Genomic DNA, 24006 nt, shown 5'->3' on the forward strand with positions numbered 1-24006 from the left:
CAACGGCAGACAATAGATTTGCGCCTTTTTACCTGGGTTACCTGTGCTGACAACATACCACGGCAAGCATGGAGCCCGCTCAGCTCAGCTCACCGTCACCATATGTCATCTGGGTGCCGGCAGACGTGGGACTGCATTGCTACACAGCAGCAGCAGCTAACTGCCTTTTGGCGGTGGACGGTGCAGCATGACTGGTAGCCTTCATCGGCGATCTGGGTGCTGGCAGCCGTGGGGCTGGCAGCTGTAGGGCTGCATTGCACCAGCCCTTGCCTTTTGCCTTTTGGCAGTAGATGGTTTATTACGACTGGTAACCGTCCTCGTCGTACAGCAGTGGCTGTCAGTCATGGGCACCTGGGCAGACATGGTCAGTCCAGCAGTGGCTGGAACTCCGTATGTCCCCCAGTCCCCCATCCTGCTGCCTTCACAATGACGATGATGGCTATCAGTCGTAGTATGCCATTTTCTGCCAAGCGCCCTGTTGGCTCATCGCACATTAGCAGAGTCTTCCCTGAGCAGCAGATCGTGCAATAGGCCTGAAGGCTACTGCCAAGCGCCCAGTATTTGCTGCCAAGCACCCAGAAGATGCCGAGGGCTATCAGTCATGCTGCACCGTCGTCTTAAGATGTAAAAAATAGATTTGTTCTGTATTCATTTGCTTCCCCCCTCCCTCCGTCAAATCAACGTCCTGCTAAACCCAGGCTTTTGAGTTCAATCTTTGGGGGGGCCATTCTGTGTGACAGTTGTTTGTGTTTCTCCCTGATGCACAGCCACCTTTCTTGATTTTAATTCCCTGTACCTGTACGCCATGTCGTCACTCGCCCCTCCCTCCCTCCCTCCCTCCTTCCCCTGGTCCGTCAGATACTAGTTTCGCGCCTTTTTTCAGACCAGACGCCATAGCTAGCACTGGGATCATGGAGCCCGCTCAGATCACTGCGGCAATTATGAGCACTATGAACACCACGCGCATTGTCCTGGAGTATATGCAGAGCCAGGACATGCCAAAGCAAAACCAGGACCAGCCGAGGAGGCGATTGCAGCGCGGCCACGAGAGTGATGAGGAAATTGACATGGACATAGACCTCTCACAAGGCACAGGCCCCAGCAATGTGGAAATCATGGTGTTCCTGGGGCAGGTTGATGCCGTGGAACGCCGATTCTGGGCCCGGGAAACAAGCACAGACTGGTGGGACCGCATCGTGCTGCAGGTGTGGGACGATTCCCAGTGGCTGCGAAACTTTCGCATGCGTAAGGGCACTTTCATGGAACTTTGTGACTTGCTTTCCCCTGCCCTGAAGCGCCAGAATACCAAGATGAGAGCAGCCCTCACAGTTGAGAAGCGAGTGGCGATAGCCCTGTGGAAGCTTGCAACGCCAGACAGCTACCGGTCAGTCAGGAATCAATTTGGAGTGGGCAAATCTACTGTGGGGGCTGCTGTGATCCAAGTTGCCAGGGCAATGAGAGACCTGGTGATATCAAGGGTAGTGACTCTGGGAAACCTGCAGGCCATAGTGGATCGCTTTGCTGCAATGGGATTCCCAAACTGTGGTGGGGCCATAGACGGAACCCATATCCCTATCTTGGCACCGGAGAACCAAGCCACCGAGTACATAAACCGCAAGGGGTACTTTTCAATGCTGCTGCAAGCCCTGGTGGATCACAAGGGACGTTTCACCAACATCAACGTGGGCTGGCCGGGAAGGGTACATGATGCTCGCGTCTTCAGGCAGTCTGCTCTGTTTCGAAAGCTGGAGGAAGGGACTTTCTTCCCGGACCAGAAAATAACCGTTGGGGATGTTGAAATTCCTATTGTGATCCTTGGGGGCCCAGCCTACCCCTTAATGCCATGGCTCATGAAGCCCTACACAGGCAGCCTGGACAGGAGTCAGGACCTGTTCAACTACAGGCTGAGCAAGTGCCGAATGGTGGTGGAATGTGCATTTGGGCGTTTAAAAGCGCGCTGGCACAGCATACTGACTCGCTCAGACCTTAGCGAAAAGAATATCCCCATTGTTATTGCTGCTTGCTGTGCGCTCCACAATATCTGTGAGAGTAAGGGGGAGACATTTATGGCGGGGTGGGAGGTTGAGGCAAATCGCCTGGCCGCTGATTACGCGCAGCCAGACACCAGGGCGGTTAGAGGAGCACAGCATGGCGCGGTGCGCATCAGAGAAGCTTTGAAAACCAGTTTTGTGACTGCCCAGGCTACGGTGTGAAACTTCTGTTTGTTTCTCCTTGATGAACCCTCCGCCCCTCCCCCCCACCCGGTTAACTCTACTTCCCTGTAAACCAACCACCCCACCCTCCCCTACCCTCCCCCCTGCGAGCACCACTTGCAGAGGCAATAAAGTCATTGTTACTTCACGTTCATGCATTCTTTATTAATTCATCACACAACTAGGGGGATAATTGCAAAGGTAGCCCTGGATGGGTGGGGGAGGAGGGAAGGAAAAGGACACACTGCAGTTTAAAACTTTAACTCTTATTGAAGGCCAGCCTTCTGATGCTAGGGCAATCATCTGGGGTGGAGTGACTGGGTGGCCGGAGGCCCCCCCACCGTGTTCTTGAGCGTCTGGGTGAGGAGGCTATGGAACTTGGGGAGGAGGGCTGTTGGTTACACAGGGGCTGTAGCGGCGGTCTCTGCTCCTGCTGCCTTTCCTGCAGCTCAACCATACGCTGGAGCATATCAGTTTGATGCTCCAGCAGCCGGAGCATCGATTCTTGCCTTCTGTCTGCAAGCTGACGCCACCTATTATCTTCAGCCCACAACTTGCTCTGTTCATCCCGCGATTCAGCACGCCACCTCTCCTCTCGTTCATATTGGGCTTTTCTATAATCAGTCATTGGCTGCCTCCACGCATTCTGCTGTGCTCTGTCAGCGTGGGAGGCAGTCTGTAGTTCTGTAAACATGTCATCACGTGTCCTTCGCTTCCTCTTCCTAATCTTCACTAGCCTCTGTGAAGGAGAAAGATTTGCAGCTGGTGGAGGAGAAGGGAGAGGTGGTTAAAAAAGACACATTTTAGAGAACAATGGGTTCACTCTTTCACGTTAAATTTTGCTGTTCACATTACACAGCACATGTGCTTTCGTTACAAGGTCGCATTTTTCCTCTTATATTGAGGGCCTGCCGGTTTGGTGTGAGAGATCACTCACGCAGTGCCAGGCCACAGATTTCAGCTTGCAGGCAGCCATGGTAAGACAGAGTCTTTTGGCTTTTTTAAACTTCTTAACATGTGGGAATGGTTTCAAACAGTAGCGCTCTCATTTCCCATACCAAGCACCCGTTGGGTTGGCCATTTAAAATGAGTTTGCAATGTAAAAGGAGGGGCTGCGGTTTCAGGGTTAACATGCAGCACAAACCCAACTAATTCCCCTCCCCCACACCCAATTCTCTGGGATGATCACTTCACCCCTCCCCCCACCGCGTGGCTAACAGCGGGGAATATTTCTGTTCAGCAGAGCAGGAACGGGCACCTCTGAATGTCCCCTTAATAAAATCGCCCCATTTCAACCAGGTGACCGTGAATGATATCACTCTCCTGAGGATAACAAAGAGAGATAAGGAATGGATGTTGTCTGCATGCCAGCAAACACCGGGACCATACGCTGCCATGCTTTGTTATGCAATGATTCCAGACTACGTGCTACTGGCCTGGCGTGGTAAAGTGTCCTACCATGGCGGACGGGATAAGGCAGCCCTCCCCAGAAACCTTTTGCAAAGGCTTTGGGAGTACATGAAGGAGAGCTTTCTGGAGATGTCCCTGGAGGATTTCCGCTCCATCCCCATACACGTTAACAGACTTTTCCAGTAGCTGTACTGGCCGCGATTGCCAGGGCAAATTAATCATTAATCATTAAACACGCTTGCTTTTAAACCATGTGTAATATTTACAAAGGTACACTCACCAGAGGTCCCCTGTGTGCCCTCAGGGTCTTCGTTGAGTTCGGGGGTTACTGGTTCCAGGTCCAGGGTGACAAACATATCCTGGCTGTTGGGGAAACCGGTTTCTCCGCTTCCTTGCGGCTGTGAGCTATCTACATTTCCTCCATCCTCCTCTTCCGAACCCTCTTCCCTGTGTGTTTCTCCAGTGAGGGAGTCATAGCACACGGTTGGGGTAGTGGTGGCTGCACCCCCTAGAATGGCATGCAGCTCCGCGTAGAAGCGGCATGTTTGCGGCTCAGCCCCGGACCTTCCGTTTGCTTCTCTGGCTTTGTGGTAGGCTTGCCTTAGCTCCTTAATTTTCACACGGCACTGCTGTGCGTCCCTGTTATGGCCTCTTTCCTTCATGGCCTTGGAGACCTTTTCTAATATTTTGCCATTTCGTTTACTGCTTCGGAGTTCGGCCAGCACTGATTCATCTCCCCATATGGCGAGCAGATCTCGTACCTCCCGTTCTGTCCATGCTGGAGCTCTTTTGCGATCCTGGGACTCCATCACGGTTACCTGTGCTGATGAGCTCTGCGTGGTCACCTGTGCTCTCCACGCTGAGCAAACAGGAAATGAAATTCAAACGTTCGCGGGGCTTTTCCTGTCTACCTGGCCAGTGCATCTGAGTTGAGAGTGCTGTCCAGAGCGGTCACAATGAAGCACTGTGGGATAGCTCCCGGAGGCCAATAACGTCGAATTCTGTCCACACTACCCCAATTCCGACCCCCTAAGGCCGATTTTATCGCTAATCCCCTCGTCGGAGGTGGAGTAAAGAAACCGGTTTAAAGGGCCCTTTAAGTCGAAAGAAAGGGCTTCGTCGTGTGAACGTGTCCAGGCTTAATTCGATTTAACGCGGCTAAAGTCGACCTAAACTCGTAGTGTAGACCAGGCCTGAGTCAACAGTGGAATGCAGTTGTGAAAAAGGCAAATATCATTCTGGGGTGTTGTGATTGGATGTGTAGTCCACACAAGCCCTAAATGGGTTAATGTGTGCCTAAGAAGTCAATTAACATGCCTGGCTGCACCTGCGGGAGAGGGAAACGGCAGGCTTAATTGATGCTGAAGCCCAGCTGGGAGGATTACAAAACTAGGAAATTCAGAGCAGGAGGGACTGCCAGGGGAGAGAGTCTGTAATCACTCTCTGGGAATAGAGGGGATGGCCCAGGGGAGGGCCCTAAGACTCCGACTCCTGAAAGAAGGGTCAACCTAGAGAAGTTGCAGGAAAGAGAGCATGAGAAAAGCTGGGTGGGAAGGAGCCCAGGGAAACAACAGGGAGGAGTGGGGCTGCAAAAACGTTGGCCCCTGATTATAGGGTCCTTGGGCTGGAACCCAGTGTAGTCAGAGGGCCCTGGTTCCTCTACCAGCCGCTGACAAAGGGGCATGTGCCCGGAGAAGGGGATAAGGACATTGGAAAGCCCTGAGGCAAGGGAGTGAGGACCAGGGGCCTGTAGTTGAGGTCAAAGACCCTTTTGTGAGCTCATTGGACTGTTTTATGTTGGACTTTCTGCCAGCCCCAAAGGGGTGGATTAAATTTTGACCTAACCAGAGGGCTGATTTATGGGAAGAGAGACTGCCGCAGTGACACAGCGACCATTGGCAGAAGGCACCAGACTGCAAGACAGCTGCTACACCTTGTCTGGGCAAAAGGGGCCACCTTAGTGGTGAGTGAGCTCCCTTCACAGGTGTATTCACACCATGTAAGACATGTTAGGTTATTGTGCCACTCTGCTTTCCACTGGCGAGGCTTCAGCTGGACTGCTCTGTCCACTTTGGGGTGCCACACCTTAGGAGAGATGTGAATAAACTAGAGATAATCCAGGGAGAGCAACAAAAATGATAAAAAGTTTAGAAAACCTGACCTATGAGGAAAAGTTAAAAAAACTGGGCATGTTTAGTCATGAGAAAAGAAGACTGAGGGGGACTTGATAACTGTCTTCAAATATGTTAAGGGCTGTGATAAAGAGGGTGGTGATCAACTGTTCTCCATGTCCACTGAAGGTAGAATAAGAAGTAATGGGTTTAATCTGCAGCAAGGGAGGTTTAAATGAGCTATTAGGGAAAAACTTTCTAACTATAAGGGTAGTTAAGCACTGCAATAGGCTTCCAAGGGGGCAGGGGGTTGGAATGCCCATCATTGGCAGTTTTAAAGAATAGGTTGGCCAAACGCCTGTCAGGGATGGTCTAGGTTTGCTTGGCCCTGCCTCAGTTCAGGTGGCTGGACTTGATGACCTTTCAATGTCCCTTCCAGCCCGATATTTCTATGATTCTATTTATCAGGAGATGTGCCAAGTTGAGGCTTGACCACCTCTTTTGTGAAATATGTATTACTATTTACTTGTCCATCTAAGGTTTTAGATGTACAAAACCTTAGAGGTACATAGACACGTAGCAGAAATAATAGGGCCTTAACTGTCCAGAGGGTAAGAGCCTTGTGGATGAACTCAGGAAGAGCATTACAAGTATAGAAGGCAACTTGGAAGAAGGTAATGAAGGTGATTAGGTGAGAAGTTGACAGATGATTGGATAAACTACAATCATTAATGGACCAGAGCCGGTGGAGGGCTGAAGTGACATGAGATAAGGAAAGGGAAGTGGAGTGGGGCTGATATATGCAAAGCTCTGTAGGTACTGACAATCTTGAATATGATGCAATAGCAGAAAGAGAGAGGGCTTCAAAGAGGGGATTGGTGGGGTTGGAATATCAGGCAAGGAATATGAGTGTAGCCTCAGGACTTTGGGCAGAAGGGGGCAATATGTTTGGGAGGCTATAGAGGAGGATGTTGCACTAGTCAAGTCAGGAAATAAGGGCTTTAATTTATTCAGACATCTGGACGTTCAACGGGAAATCAAAGTCATATTTGCTTGTGTTTCAAAAGAGGGAAATAATTTGAAGACATTTTAAATATATTATTAAGATTATTATTATTATTACTTCATAATTATGGTAGTTTTTCTCCTGAAAAGAGGATTCTGGAAAATCAGATATGCAAGAAAAAAATGGAAGGAGAAAATATCCTGTGCGTATGCAAAAGAGAACTGACATTAACACAATAGATAAAGTAATTCTGTACTGCTCTACTGATTCTGTGTTCATTGTTGCTGTTTGGTGGTTTACTTACATGCATTTGTAGGATTGAATAGAGGTAGTAGTGGGAAGAAAGGAGAGGAGCAGAGAAAGAGACACAATGATAGGGCAAGAGAAGTGGATAAATAGAGAGATGTAGAGAGGTGACGTAGCTCTGCCTTGAAAGATGGTATTTATGGGCTATGATCTCTTTTAAAAGGTTCCAGGGAAAAAAGAATTAATCCAGGATATTGTTTTGTTAGTGGATGATCTCCCTCATAATTATTGGTATGTTTGTATCTTTTGCACAACTGTCTGGAAAAAAACACGCCTGAAGAACAACGTCAGGTGCCATGTCATAGGGAAAACTTCGACCGGATCATGGATTATTAAAGGTCTAATGTTCCATTGTCATCCTGGAAGATAACAGCTATTGGTTATTCAGTCCTCCTCATTTGGAATATATTGCATTGCACTTAGATCCAGCTCCACAACTCATTGAAATCAGTGGGAGCCGTTCATGGATTTCGCTGGGCTTTCGCTCATCCCCTTAGTCTATTCTGTCCATAGAATTCAGCACACGTAGTTTTCTGCAATGCTTACACCCTTGTAACATTCCAGCTGCAGTTCTTCCTTGCACTTGTAGGTACATAGTGTCAGTTTGGAAGCATTACTAATAATACAGGGCCATGCAAAATGTTTGAGGGATACTCACTGCCATTAACCTTTTTTTTTTCTTTTTTCCCTTTAAATATTATAAATTACATGCAACTCTAAGAGGCAAGAGCCTGGTTTTCTGAAGAGCTGAGCTCCCATTGTGTTCAGCAGGAGGTGTGGCTGCTCGGTATTTCTGAAAACTAGATTCTAAATGTTCAACATGTTGCGTGTGTATTTAACAGCTAGGGTTTCCCTTTTTCTGATGCAACAGGCATCCCATCCTCCTCTCCTCTCCTGTTCCCATCCTCTCCATGCTCCTAACACATTGACGCCCTCTCCTATCTCCCTTACCTTCACATATCTCCTCCATCCATTATCTGCCAGGCCATACTCTTCATGTGGAACACCTTCTGTGAGCTTGTGTGTCAGCGCCCTATGCTCTCAACCTTTCAATCCTTCCTTGAGAGCCACTTCTGACTCAGTACCTACAATAAATTAGTCAACTTGTAATGATTAGCTAAAGGGGCTACTGGTAATGGATTATATATACAAAATGGAGAAAAACTTAGTTGGTGTAAACTGGTGCAGTTCCATTGACTTCAGCTGAGTTTCTCTCATTTACTCAAGATGAGAATTTTGCTGAATAAAAAGCCCATGAAACTATCTAGGCATGTGCTAACCATTACCTTAACTGCTTGGTTTGTGTGCTCCATCCTCTTCTCCATTCTGTCATCTTCATTATGTCCTCCTCACTGATTCCTAGTTGTAGGCATAGGCTAAGAACTGGCAGTGAGGTCCCTGTAAGAGTGCAGGCCCAGGATATGTAAGAGGTTCTGGTAGGACTACCCTACTTCCACCTCCCCACTGTCACAGCCCCTCCTCAATCCTGGGCACAGCACCCCACCATCCTCACAAACCCTGGTAATTTCTGTGTGATAATAAACTGGAATCTGATTGGTTCCCTAAGGGCTAATCATGTAACCCCTATTTACATACATGGGAATCTTTCAGCACAATGACTGGGCAGAACATTTGGCCTGAGGATGTGACTTTAGCTGACAAAGTATGGAAGGTAAACGGTTCAGACGAATCTATATCCTTAGATTCCACCCAAATGGGCCCTGGTATTGCAGTGTGGGGTATTGCCTACCCCTGGGGCTGCAGTACATCAGCAACAACAATGGGAGAGCTAAGCAGCATATGTGTGTGTGTGAGTGACACTGCGTCTCAGTGTAACACCAAGAATGTAGAAATAATAATAATTAACCTAATATAAACTGTTCTCTTATCTTGGCTACTGCCACCCCAGTTCCAGTTCACCAGACACCAGCTCATAAAGAATGCTTTTGCCAACTTCCTACATGTACAAAGAAGCGAGCCCAAACTATGCCCATCTCTAGACACCTCCTCATTCATTTCCAGAGCCAGTTTCATATGACCCTTCTGGGTTTTAAAACCTTCCATGGACTGACTCCGCCCTCCATCACACACTTTCTCGTTGATTGTTTAGCATCGGCCTCCTCTGTCACTTCCCAGACTACTTTGTCTGCTGGCGGGAGAGCCGTCTCCTCTACAGCTTGTGCACTTACCACATTTGTTCTGTCTCATTTCAAACCTCAGCTGAAAACTGCTCATCTCTCCCTTGTCTGCTAGTTTTTCCCTTCCTCTGCTGTTATTTAACTCTGTAATGGTATTATTTAATTCTAAAGCATGTCTGGGGCACAGTTGGTTTGAAAGACTCTATATCAAATAAAGTACTGTACTAGGTAGGCAATTTGTCATTGTACTACTAATGCTAATGGGCATTTTACATCTGGTTGGTCTCAGTCACTGAAAACAGACTGCGTTATTAAACCTCTCTTTTTATTAAGATTAAATGGCATGTTTGTTTACTCCACTGTAGAAATGCTAAGAAGCTAAATTCTCTCTCTTTTTTCATGCTTACGGGTAGAGATTTGTGGACATAGTGCACACACACACAAATTATTGAGTAATATAAAAATCTTCCCTAATAAGCCCTGAAATCCCTATCTGGTGAAGGCTGTAATGTCACACAGGGACTAATTGACAAGTTTTAAGGAAAGAGAGAGGTTCTGGAAAATGAAACCCAACATCTATGAGCCATAATTGGGCAAATTAATAGCTACTTGAAGTCGCTTCTTTGGTTAGTATCCCATGAAATGGCAGAGAATGTGGCAGAGTTTAGCTTTGAGCTGCTTTTTGCAAAATCATTTTCCCCCCTCAGCTTTGTGCGTGCATTGACAATGGACCATCCTTCATCACATCAATGGCAATTTTAGCATTCAAAGGCAAAGCCTTCAGCTTCATTAATTCCAGATAGGTGGGATTTATAGAGTTTTCACCTTTCCCTTTGTTTGTTGCTGAGGTTACAATAATAATAATTTCCATTTATATGGCAGTTTTATCTGAGGACTTTATTGCTATCAAACAAGGAGTCAATGATGAAGCCAGCAATGGAACCCAGGAGTCCTGGCTTCCAGTCCCACTTCCTTTGAGTTAAGCTCTTTATTTACCTCTTTTTCTTCCCACCTTTTGGTCACTTTTATACATCACTGGCTACATTACTGCACTCACTGATGAGAGGAGACATTATGGAGGCTTCTCCAAAACATAGCTGCTTCTCTGGGGTCTGCTACCAGTGGAGGTATGAGTCACCTTGTGTATGTCTACAGTGCAAAGAGAAACCCACGGTACTGAGTCTCAGAGCCTGGTCAATTGACTTGAGCTTGCAGGGCTTGGGCTGTGGGGCAAAAAATAGCAGTGTAGATGTTCCCTCTTGAGCTGGAGCCTGGGATCTCAAACCCTTCCCCCTCACCCAGGCTCCAGCCCGTGCTGGAGCACCTACATTGTTGTTTTTATCCTCATGGCCTGAGCCCCCCATGCCCAAGTCTATTGACACAGGCTCTGAGACTCGATTCTGCAGGTTTTTTTTTTTTCTTTCAGTGTAGACACGCTGCTTGTGCCGATTAGTAGAATGCATGTGTGAGCCCTATTGCTAGAAGACCTAGAGGAACAGAACTGTCTGCTCCATCTACTGGGAAGGGGACAAGCCAGTCTTGGCCATCTTCATTTACATAAGTAATAATGTCACTTACCCATAATTCCACCTACCAAGTCTTGTATGGTTTTTTTGAATTTGGTTTGCTGTGTAAACATGAGAATAGATTGTTATCATTACTGTATTCATGAAGGGCAGAGGAATTGTGCAGGTTATGCCCTGGGTGAGGGGTACTAGGTGTAACAGCAATGGACTTTGGATGGCTAATAAGCTCTGGCTCAGCAGTTTGATACTTTAAATGGAGTTACCCAAGCAGTTCAGTTTAAACACAACACTGAATTAGTTTTGATTTAAAAAATAAAACATATTTATTTAACTCCAGAGAGGTAGATTTTGAGTACAAGTATAAAGTATTAAAGTTAGAAGTGGTTACAAGAGAAATAAAGATAAAACACTTTCTGGTAGCTAAAACTTAACAGACTAGATTTGGTTCCAGGTAAAATCCTTCTCACAGATTGCCAGCAACCTTATTAACCAAATTCTCAGGTAAGGAATTCCCCCAAAGGCTGGTTCCTGTGTCTTCTTAGGTGAGAGAAAGAGATAAGAAGAGAAAGCTTGGAGCGTTTTTGCCCCTCACTTTTATAGTCCAGTCACCCTTTGAAATGCATTGTCTTGAAGGTCACCCCTAGATGAAATTCATTCCAGCTATGAGGATAGAGACATGGAGTCTTGTGGTGAAAGAGGTTCCATGTTGTTGTTTGCTAAAATGCCGATCAATCTGTTCCTGTCACTCTTCATTGCCAAAAAATGGCCACTTGACAGGTGATTGCCAATCAACTTTGACACCTGGCTAGAGGAGTCAGCTTGTCAGTTTGACTTTGAGAAACCAGTTTTACCCACTCCCCGGGCTTGTCTGGTAAACACATTGCAGTCATGATTTCAACTTATGTTCATAACTCTTAATACCCTTTTTGTACATACATTACACAAGAATATTGATGATCAGTGTGTTGTTACTTTTTAAATGGTATAATTTGCACAAAGAGTGTTACAATCTTGTGTAAGGTGTGAATACAGGTGTGTTTGGGTCACTCTAGTCTGTTCATTATGATTCCAAAATCTACACACAAGCTACACCATCAAAATCAGGCAGACCACTCTGGATTGTTTTGCTCCTAGCATAGTGTCAAGATTTTGGCCCAGTGTAAACTACTTGTAGACAAAACAAATAATTAAGGACTCACCTGTGAACCCCATTCTCCCATTCGTAAACCACTATACACATGAGCAAGCTCCATCACTGACAATTTTTAAATCAAGACTGGATGTCTTAGAATCATAGAATCATAGAATCATAGAATATCAGGGTTGGAAGGGACCTCAGGAGGTCATCTAGTCCAACCCCCTGCTCAAAGCAGGACCAATTCCCAACTAAATCATCCCAGCCAGGGCTTTGTCAAGCCGGGCCTTAAAAACCTCCAAGGAAGGAGACTTCACCACCTCCCTAGGTAACGCATTCCAGTGCTTTACCACCCTCCTAGTGAAATAGTGTTTCCTAATATCCAACCTAGACCTCCCCCACTGCAACTTGAGACCATTGCTCCTTGTTCTGTCATCTGCCACCATTGAGAACAGCCGAGTTCCATCCTCTTTGGAACCCCCCTTCAGGTAGTTGAAGGCTGCTATCAAATCCCCCCTCATTCTTCTCTTCTGGAGACTAAACAATCCCAGTTCCCTCAGCCTCTCCTCATAAGTCATGCGCTCCAGACCCCTAATCATTTTTGTTGCCCTCCGCTGGACTCTTTCCAATTTTTCCACATCCTTCTTGTAGTGTGGGGCCCAAAACTGGACATAGTACTCCAGATGAGGCCTCACCAATGTCGAATAAAGGGGAACAATCACGTCCCTCGATCTGCTGGCAATGCCCCTACTTATACAGCCCCAAATGCCGTTAGCCTTCTTGGCAACAAGAGCACACTGTTGACTCATATCCAGCTTCTCGTCCACTGTGACCCCTAGGTCCTTTTCTGCTGAACTGCTACCTAGCCATTCGGTCCCTAGTCTGTAGCTGTGCATGGGATTCTTCCATCCTAAGTGCAGGACTCTGCACTTGTCCTTGTTGAACCTCATCAGGTTTCTTTTGGCCCAATCCTCTAATTTGTCTAGGTCCCTCTGTATCCGATCCCTACCCTCTAGTGTGTCTACCACGCCTCCTAGTTTAGTGTCATCGGCAAACTTGCTGAGAGTGCAGTCCACACCATCCTCCAGATCATTAATAAAGATATTAAACAAAACCGGCCCCAGGACCGACCCTTGGGGCACTCCGCTTGAAACTGGCTGCCAACTAGACATGGAGCCGTTGATCACTACCCGTTGAGCCCGACGATCTAGCCAGCTTTCTATCCACCTTACAGTCCATTCATCCAGCCCATACTTCTTTAACTTGGCGGCAAGAATACTGTGGGAGACCGTATCAAAAGCTTTGCTAAAGTCAAGGATTAACACATCCACTGCATTCCCCTCATCCACAGAGCCAGTTATCTCATCATAGAAGGCAATTAGGTTAGTCAGGCACGACTTCCCCTTGGTGAATCCATGCTGACTGTTCCTGATCACTTTCCTCTCCTCTAAGTGTTTCATAATTGATTCCTTGAGGACCTGCTCCATGATTTTTCCAGGGACTGAGGTGAGGCTGACTGGCCTGTAGTTCCCCGGATCCTCCTTCTTCCCTTTTTTAAAGATGGGCACTACATTAGCCTTTTTCCAGTCATCCGGGACCTCCCCCGATCGCCATGAGTTTTCAAAAATAATGGCTAATGGCTCTGCAATCTCATCCGCCAACTCCTTTAGCACCCTCGGATGCAGCGCATCCGGCCCCATGGACTTGTGCACGTCCAGTTTTTCTAAATAGTCCCGAACCACTTCTTTCTCCACAGAGGGCTGGTCACCTTCTCCCCATATTGTGCTGCCCAGTGCAGCAGTCTGGGAGCTGACCTTGTTTGTGAAGACAGAGGCAAAAAAATCATTGAGTACATTAGCTTTTTCCACATCCTCGGTCACTAGGTTGCCTCCCTCATTCAGTAAGGGGCCCACACTTTCCTTGACTTTCTTCTTGTTGCTAACATACCTTAAGAAACCCTTCTTGTTACTCTTAACATCTCTTGCTAGCTGCAACTCCAAGTGTGATTTGGCCTTCCTGATTTCACTCCTGCATGCCTGAGCAATATTTTTATACTCCTCCCTGGTCATTTGTCCAATCTTCCACTTCTTGTAAGCTTCTTTTTTGCGTTTAAGATCAGCAAGGATTTCACTGTTTAGCCAAGCTGGTCGCCTGCCATATTTACTATTCTTTCTACACATCGGGATGGTTTGTTCCTGCAACCGCAATAAGGATTCTTTAAAATACAGCCAGTTCTCCTGGACCCCTTTGCCCTTCATGTTATTCTCCCAGGGGATCCTGCCCATCTGTTCCCTGAGGGAGTCAAAGTCTGCTTTTCTGAAGTCCAGGGTCCGTATTCTGCTGCTCTCCTTTCTTCCTTGTGTCAGGATCCTGAACTCGACCATCTCATGGTCACTGCCTCCCAGGTTCCCATCCACTTTTGCTTCCCCTACTAATTCTTCCCTGTTTGTGAGCAGCAGGTCAAGAAAAGCTCTGCCCCTAGTTGGTTCCTCCAGCACTTGCACCAGGAAATAGTCCCCTACACTTTCCAAAAACTTCCTGGATTGTCTGTGCACCGCTGTATTGCTCTCCCAGCAGATATCAGGGTGATTAAAGTCTTCCATGAGAACCAGGGCCTGCGATCTAGCAACTTCTGCTAGTTGCCAGAAGAAAGCCTGGTCCACCTCATCCCCCTGGTCTGGTGGTCTATAGCAGACTCCGACCACGACATCACCCTTGTTGCTCACACTTCTCAACTTTATCCAGAGACACTCAGGTTTTTCTGCAGTTTCATACCGGAGCTCTGAGCAGTCATACTCCTCTCTTACATACAACGCAACTCCCCCACCTTCTCTGCCCTGCCTGTCCTTCCTGAACAGTTTATATCCATCCATGATAGTACTCCAGTCATGTGAGTTATCCCACCAAGTCTCTGTTATTCCAATCGCATCATAGTTCCCTGACTGTGCCAGGACTTCCAGTTCTCCCTGCTTGTTTCCCAGGCTTCTTGCATTTGTGTATAGGCACTTAAGATAACTCACTGATCGTCCCTCTTTCTCAGTATGAGACAGGAGTCCTCCCCTCTTGCGCTCTCCTGCTTGTGCTTCCTCCCAGGATCCCATTTCCCCACTTACCTCAGGGCTTTGGTCTCCTTCCCCCGGTGAACCTAGTTTAAAGCCCTTCTCACTAGGTTAGCCAGCCTGCTGGCGAAGATGCTCTTCCCTCTCTTCGTTAGGTGGAGCCCGTCCCTGCCCAGCACTCCTCCTTCTTGGAACACCATCCCATGGTCGAAGAATCCAAAGCCTTCTCTCCGACACCACCTGCGTAGCCATTCGTTGACTTCCACGATTCGATGGTCTCTACCCAGGCCTTTTCCTTGCACAGGGAGGATGGACGAGAACACCACTTGCGCCTCAAACTCCTTTATCCTTCTTCCCAGAGCCACATAGTCTGCAGTGATCCGCTCAAGGTCATTCTTGGCAGTATCATTGGTGCCCATGTGGAGAAGCAGGAAGGGGTAGCGATCTGAGGGCTTGATGAGTCTCGGCAGTCTCTTCGTCACATGGTGTATCCTAGCTCCTGGCAAGCAGCAGACCTCTCGGTTTTCCCGGTCGGGGTGGCAGATAGATGACTCAGTCCCCCTGAGGAGGGAGTCCCCGACCACCACCACCCTCCTCCTCCTCTTGGGAGCGGTGGTCGTGGAACCCCCATCCCTAGGACAGTGCATCTTTTGCCTTCCAATCGGTGGAGTCTCCTTCTGCTCCCTTCCCTCAGATGGGTCATCTACTCCACTCTCCGCATTAGTACCTGTAGAGGGAACATGGAAACGATTGCTCACCTGTATCTCCATTGCTGGTACATGGACGCTCCTCTTTCTCCTTCTGGAGGTCACATGCTGCCAAACTTCTTCATCATCCGTCTGTCCCTGCTGCGCCTGCTCTGAATCTTCAGAACATTGTGGCCGTAGAAGCATCTCCTGACGTCTGTCCAGGAAATCTTCATTTTCCCTTATGCAATGCAGAGTCGATACTCGTTTCTCCAGACCTCGAACCTTCTCTTCCAATATGGAGACCAGCTTGCACTTTGTACAGACAAAGTCGCTTCTGTCCTGTGGAAGAAAGACAAACATGGCACAACCTGTGCAGGTTACAACAGCTGATCGCTCACCTTCCATATCACCTTCCTCTTAAGAGCTTCCTCAGCTGTTGCAAGAACTACTCAGAGAAACCTGCAGATGAAAGCCTCAGTGAGCTCTCTCCAGGCAAACTCCCTCTGTTAGCCTCTGCTGTTCGCCGCTCAGCTGGTTCGCTGCTGACTGCCCTTATATACCAGTCAGGCCCACTCAAGGCCCACCTGGAACAAAGCACTCCCAATTCACACTTTTCAAACAAACAAGCAAGCAATCAAGCACACGGTCAAACTGACAAACTGTCCCAGCAACAGACACTCAGATACTCACCAACACAGCCCCCCTAATGCAGCACTTAGCGTACCTCCTCTCGGACAGCTCCCAGGCAAACTCCCTCTGTTAGCCTCTGCTGTTCGCCGCTCAGCTGGTTCGCTGCTGACTGCCCTTATATACCAGTCAGGCCCACTCAAGGCCCACCTGGAACAAAGCACTCCCAATTCACACTTTTCAAACAAACAAGCAAGCAATCAAGCACACGGTCAAACTGACAAACTGTCCCAGCAACAGACACTCAGATACTCACCAACACAGCCCCCCTAATGCAGCACTTAGCGTACCTCCTCTCAGACAGCTCCCAGGCAAACTCCCTCTGTTAGCCTCTGCTGTTCGCCGCTCAGCTGGTTCTAAAACAGATGCTCTAATTCAGAAAGGAATTATTTGGGGGAAGTTTCTGTTGTCTATTTTATGGAGATTAGATGAAATGATCACAACAGGCCCTTCAGGCCTCGCAATCTATGGATCAATCTGGCCCCGTGCGATGAAAATGTAACTATTGAATTGATAGTGAACGAAGATGAAGCTTGGGGCCTTAACTTTAGGCATCTGAATCCCTATGTAAGCCCCTAAATGAAAGTAGCTGCAATCTCAAAAGTGCTGAGCACCTACAACTCCTATTGACCTCCGTGGAAACAGCAGGCATTCGTCACATTTGAAAAGCAGGCCACTTTTATTTAAGTGCCTGAATATGGATTTAGGTGTCTAGCTGTAGGCAGCCAATTTAGACAGTGTTTGCCTTGATGCCGTTAGCTTATAGGCCCTGATCCCACTCACACTAAATTCAATGTCAAAAGTGCTATTAGCGTCACAAGTGCAGGACCAGGCAGATCATTTTGCAGCTAGGTTTCACAGTGTGTAGTTAGCATGCATGGATATGTATCGCTCTTAAATGTGTCATAGGAGGGAACTCATCTTGCTCTATGAATACCATAAAAATATAATGAGAATTACAAAGGAAAAATGAATCAAACTTTTATGTAAACTAAAGGCAACAGTGCAAAGACTATTCCCTTAATTCATGCCACAATGTCCTGGGAAAAATTAACATGGCATTTTGATTCTTCAGCTAAAGGAGTTTAACTATTTTCCAATGGCTGCAGAAAATTCGGGGCTCATAAAGATAATTAAGTGTGGTAGAGACAATGGTCCATTTTTGACCCAGAGGGAGGAAATAATAATGAGGACATTTTAATAAAAATACCCCCTGAAGATTGTTTGAACTTTGAAATATAAGGGAAACAATTTAGCGATTAGGCTAAACAGACTTTACAAATCTATACTAATTTGGATTTGTTAAATTAGCCACTGGAGGGCTTGCACAATGTTCCTTGGATACGAGAGAAATATAAAGGATAACGTATTAAATATTTGAATACAGGGGGCCAGATTTCTGCTTCAGTCAGAACCCTTTGTGTTGATCTGGCGGTGCAAAGGGTCTAGAAAGCAACTGGCTTTTCCTAGCTAGGGATTCCCTCATTGTGGAGGGATAGGGTGACCATATGTTCCATTTTGGCCGGGACAGTCCCTTTTTTAAGCCCTGTCACAGCCAGCCTGACTTTTTTTGGCAAAAGCGGGCATTTGTCCCGTTCGCTCTTGCCAACTGATTGAGTTGGGAAAAGCAAACAGGACAAATGCCCGCTTTTGCCAAAAAAGGGGGCTGCAGAGGAACGTTTTGGGGGGGGGCAAGCGGCAACGCCAGCCCCGTGGTGGGGAGGAGGCAGGCAGGGCTCGAGCAAGCAGTGATGCTAGCCCCAGCCTCATGTGGTGGTGGGGGGAAGGGGCTGGAGTGCTTGGGGAGGGCACCTTGGGCAAGCGACTCAAGTCAGCCCCAAGCAGGGGTGGGGAGAGGGCTCCGGCTAGTCCCATTTTGCCTTTGGGAAATATGGTCACCTGATGGAGGGAGTCCCCCTGGCATAGGGGGTGTGTTGGAGCAAGAGCAGCGTGGCCAGAGCGGTAGGTGTAGGTTTGCCCCTTGGGGAGCCATAATTCTGCAGCATAGACCAGAATAGCCTTCAGTTTTCTGTAAATTATGCCAGAGCTGGGATAGAACCGGGTACAGAATTAGAACCGGGAGCTGCAACTGGCCCCTTTGTGTCCCTCCATTCTCCGTGAATGCCGGGTGCAGCTGAGAGGGATGTATCGTTTTCAAACCAAGCTTGCTCCCTAGTTTATGCTTAAATATCATTGCAGGCAAAATTATAATGGAAACCAGACATGACTTACTGTGCTCAGTTTCTTCAAAAACAACCTGAGGAAAATGAATCCAGTCTCTACTCAGTGATGGGGGAGGGGGCATCTGGGAGATGGTGATGGCTCCCTGATTGAGTGCCAGCCTGTCCCTGTCATGAATTAGAGCATCCAAGGAGCTTATGCAACTGGCATAAAATCCCTAAGAGACCTCATGTCGGTAGAGAATCAGTGTAGCAGAGCTAAGCTGTGCCGTTCCTCGGCCCACCCCTTCCCCCTGGAACACCCTCTGTAGTGAGCTGGGTGGCTGGTGCAGAAGCCATCCCTCCAGAAGAGGAATTCTCCACTGGATATTTCTAATATATGGGAGCTCTGGACCCAAAAATCTCCCTACCTTTTAGCTGCAAATTGTTCTAGATATCAAAATTATAGCAAACAAACAAAAAATATACATCATAGCATGGGGCAAGTAAGTACAGTTTGTGCCTGAGCCGATACATTTTCAGGGTGGTTTTGCCAAGCTGGGTTTTCAGATACGTGATGTTCAGACCTGACCGTGCTTCCACTGAAGCAAACACAAAGGTTCAAACCCTGAGGGACGCTGAGCATCCTTATCTCCTGCTGAAGACGCTGTGGGGGAGGTGGATTTGGTACCCACAGAATGAAGTTCCAATGCTTGGTGTTGTGAGGTCCACATACCGACCATTCCCCATCAGCCAGGGGCCTGTTTAGACAGTAACATTATTGGTTGGCATTCTACAGGACCCAAATGGCTGGTCTTCAAACCCTTATTGTAACTCATCAAGGCTGTGCTTCCGACTTAACGCATTGTGCTAAACACAATTTATGGCAATATTTTTTCCTCAATAGCTTTTTGTGGAGTGTGTGCAACTTATTCTGCAGACTGCTGGTTTTCTAATTTATTATCATCTATTTTGTGGTCTGCATTTTAAATTCCTTTAAGTGCTGGCAGCTGAGGAACAAGTTTGAGAGAGATCACTAGTCAGTCCCAATTCCCCGGTGCAGTGTCTGTGTGCTGTTTATAAGTCACTAACTTCCACCCCAGAGGCTGCGTCATTTCAGGAGTAGGTAGAGTAATTGCATTATATGTTGATCTGTTTAAATTTATGATGTGCTCTGGAATTCTAAAGCCGTATGTCGTTGCTGTTTATGTTATAACCACCCCCTGGAGGCCCCAGCTGAGATCAGGGTCTCATTGTGCTAGGCATCATACAAACCCATAGAAAGAAGCAGAGCTTGCATTCTAAACAAACATGTCAGACAAAAGGTAAGAGGGTAAACAGAGGCACATGGCAAGTCAGATCACCTCATATGTTCGTGCATCAGGCCAGTGACAGAGCCTGATCTCCTAATTCCTCCTCCAGTACCGTATCCACTGGACTGTGCTGACTACTTAAATGTCAGCCAGGCTTTAAGGATGATATTCTATCCTTATCTCACTCACGTTGAGCACAGGTACTTCACTTCATATGGTCCAGTAGATCACCTGCTAGTCCGCAAATCCTGGCAGTTCCTAGGTGCAATAAGCCTGAGTATAAGACAGAATTTCAATTTTAACTCCACAGTTCCCTAATATAGTGACTTTTACTCACATATTACTGGACACCAAGTCAGGAGAAGAAAGTAGCAGTTGGAAGCGTGGTGTCAGGAATGGAACCCATCACTGGGAATTGAAAGAAGGCATCAGTGGGAGGAGTGAAACATTGGTGAACCACGGGGAGAAGGGAGAGGGTCTCTCTGATTTGTATCAGAGAGTGGAATGCACCAGTGTCCCAGGAAGGGGTGCTAAGCAAGATGGTCCGATCCAGGCCTCTGATTGCAACTAAAACTGAAAGGAGAGGGGGAAAGACTTGAGACGGAAAGGAGACACACATGGAGGGAGGAGACCCATTGATTTGATGTTAATAATATTCTGGGATCTTATCCAAAGGGATGATACTAGCATGTAAAGGGTGAATTTGCATCAGCAGCATGAGTAGCGCTGTTGGAATTGCAAGGTGACAATTTGAGGATGTGAAACATGCAGCCGATAAGTCAAAGCACACTTTGAAGTGACTTCTGACCTCCCTTTTGGGATCTCTGTTGGCCGTTGGGCATCTAGATCTCTTGGACAGCTTTGAAAATGTCAGCCAAAATGATGCAAGGTAAACATTGATGTAAGATAAATATTGCACAGAAGATGTAATGGAACCCTTCTCCTGGGAATCATTTCAAGCCATCACCTATAGCTGAACCTATGTATCTATAAGGAGATCCTCTTTTTCACCAAGGAATCTATATCCTTCCCTAAAGTTAATCTTCTCTGTCCAGTACCAGTGACCAGAAGGACAATGCTAAACATTTCCATATCAGGGCAGCGAAAAGGTGAATGCCAACAACTCTGTACACAGCAAAATACTCAAGCAGTGATTTCAAGACCCTACAGAGAAGTCCTGTGCTTTTAATCTATTCCTCGGGCCCTTTCTAATGATGAGGTGTGAAATGGCTGGGGACGGTCACAGATTTTCTGGAAATGCTCCATTTTTAACTGTGAAAACTTTCTTGTGCAAAGACTGTCCACTCTACATCCACTTGCTGTGCCTCACACTGAAGCACTGAGCATGCACATAGGTCATGATCTGCGCTGAGAAGAAGATATAATGTAGTATGATGGAAGTGGAGACTGTGATTCGGGAGTCCTGTGTTCCCATTCCCTGACAGTGGCCAGTGCCATCTAACCTCGGTGTGCTGCAATGTTCCCATCTGGGGAAATAATATCCTATTCTCAGGAGTGTTGTGAATGAAGCTTAATTAATTTAAGTTTATAGGTTGGAATTTTCAAAGCAGCCTGCTGGAGTTAGGCGCCAATTCTCATTAACATGGATGCCTAAATCCTTTAGACTTCTTTGAAAATTCCCAACGTTTACAGGCTTTGGTATCCTAGAACAAAAGGGGCTATTAAAGTACAAAGCATTGCAATAATTTTATTATTTTAATCTTCAGTTAGCACAGAAAAAATTAAATGGTTCTTTAGTTTCTCAGCCACCTTACTTACTATTTTAAACATGTAAATACCTCCATTTATATCCCATATTTTTACAAGCAATAAAAGTTATTTTATTCCTGAATTCTTGCAAGTTCCAGCCAATGCATCCCTCAGCAGGTTTTAATTCCACCATGTCAGTGGAACGTGGATAATTTGAGGACTATTTTACATTTATAGCATCATAAAGGATGTTCACAGTAAAGGGCTTAATTCAGCATACGTCATAAAAATTTAAGAAAATAATTTGTATAAAAACTCTGCATGCTCCTGTATTTTGAGTGAAAGGAGGACACTGACAAGCATATTGCAAGGGAAAAAGTGCATGGAGGAAGCTATTTATAGGTCTTGAGAAGAGCAAATAGTGGGACAAACATGCCTTCATATGAAACACAGAGGGCAAGCTGCCCATCTGTGGCACTGAGCATGGATTTTGTCTTCTTTGTAGGCCTGAGTATTTTGTTGTTGTTCATAGCCAAGAGAGTGCCCAGATGGTTCCTCAGTTGGTTTTGTTCAGAACACTTCAGCTACATGAAACTGGGGAATAGCAGCTTGACTGGGCAAGGATCAGAGGGGGTTCTGGAGGTTTCTTATGCCATAGCTATTGTATTCAAGACTTCCTGTAGTAGTGGAAATTGGGGTCTGCTGGTACACAGGACTCTGTGAGCAGCTGCTCAACCAAGGGCTATAACCTCTTCAGATTTCACAAGCTAAGGTCCTTTCACCTGATCCAAAGTCCAGTGAAGTCAATAAGAGTCTCTTAAGAAGCGCTGAATGCCTCATGTCAGATCCTGGGACCTCTTCACCTTGGAGGAAGCACTCTGTGCCTCACAGGATCAGGCCCAAAGCAAAAGTAGGACAAGTCAAAGATGGGGAGAAACCAAGGTGTTGGAGAAAGCGGTCATTCAGTCTGTGACATTGTCGGAGTCAACACTCCAGCATGGCGTGAGTGCTGCTGAAGATGCTTGCCCAGATCTTCCCCTGGTGTAAAGCATTGTAGCTCCATTGACATTAATGGAGATATGTGAATTTGCACCCGTGATGGTCTGGCTCGCTGTCTTTCTGATATTGGGGTCCTGACCATTTGTGGTCATTTTAGACTTCCTAAGAATCTTCACATCTTTCACAAGAATATGGAAGTTTAATCCTGGCTTTCTAGTCAAATTCCAGTCTGCTTAGCCATATTTACATTTCTTTGTTACAACTTTGTCCTTTTCCATTTGGAAAAAAAATATTTATTTCCAATGGAGATGAAGTGAACAGGATTCTTTTGCTTTTGTTTTGATTACTTCCCTTTTCACATTCCCATCATTCATGATGCCTGGCCTGAGTCAAGTCTTAGGCAATCGGAGGGTGATTTTGAAAGGCACGAACGGGAGCTAGGTGCCTATCAGATGCCCTTTTGCCTTTGAATATCTCACTCCAGATGGTATGGTATTGCAGATCATCTTGATATCCTACCTGTTCAAATCCTGTTTTAGTTCTCAGTGCCTCAGTTCCTCCTTTTTTAAATTAGGTACTAAAGTATGCCTTCTCCCATCCTCTGGGACCTCACCCGTCCTCCAAGCGTTCTCAAAGATAATTCCTAACAGTTCTGAGATTGCTTCAGCTAGTTCCTTAAGTACCCTAGGATGAATTTCATCAGGTCCTGCTGACACCGCCACTGTGACACTTCCCGGTGTGTCCAGGGGTATGAGGCACCTCACTACCACCTGCCTTTAGTGTGAGGAAGGTTTGTCTGCTCCTGCTATGGGTCAGGTCCCTGACTCCACCACCCATGGGCAACACAAGAACTCCCCTCTCAGCTTGTACAGGCTCTGCTGTCCTTCTCTAGGTTAGCGATAGGCACACTCCAACTCCGAGCCTCTGAGCAGTTCCGTGGTGTGTCCAGGCCCTGATCCACTGGACATTCCCGGTATTTGCAGATTTGCTGCTCCCAAAGAAGCTGTCCAGTTTACCAATCCCACATCAGATCTCTGCTCTGCTTAACACAGCACTTAGATAGGCTTATAATAAAAATAAGCCCAAGTTTATTTAACGAAGAGAAGAGATTCAAAGGATGGCAAGTACTAATAATCGAAACAAATGGTTACATCTAAAATAAAATCTTAACTCACATTCTAAAACGAAATTTTATTCAACTAAAGCTCACCCCAAAGACCTTTCAGAATCTTTAAGCCAGGGCTGGCTGAGATCCTTTTTTCATGAAACAAAACATGTGGCCAGCTTGTCCCCCAATAAAGGATACTTGTCTGTGTTCTTACAACCCCAGATACAGTGCACCCGGTATATAAGAATCAACCGCATATAGTGATCAAAACCACTGGGACAAAATCATTCCTATGCTAAAATACTCCATTTATAAGAATCAAATCATCCATGACCGATGTGATTCTTATAACAGGAGTGCACTGTATATTAAAACAGTCCTTTGATCTTTATTCGTAAACCGGCCACCCTCCTGCTGTGTTCCTTTCTGTCAATTTT

At 46.6% G+C, this 24006-nt stretch overlaps 1 protein-coding gene across 2 annotated transcripts in view; it reads left to right on the forward strand.

Annotated features, from left to right (window-relative positions):
* Positions 1-24006, forward strand: part of TSNARE1 (t-SNARE domain containing 1) — a 706722-nt gene that overhangs the window by 540466 nt on the left and 142250 nt on the right. The gene's annotated exons all lie outside the window — the stretch shown is intronic.

This window comes from Emys orbicularis, chromosome 2, assembly GCF_028017835.1.
Source record: "Emys orbicularis isolate rEmyOrb1 chromosome 2, rEmyOrb1.hap1, whole genome shotgun sequence".
NCBI classification, from domain to species: Eukaryota; Metazoa; Chordata; order Testudines; family Emydidae; genus Emys; species Emys orbicularis.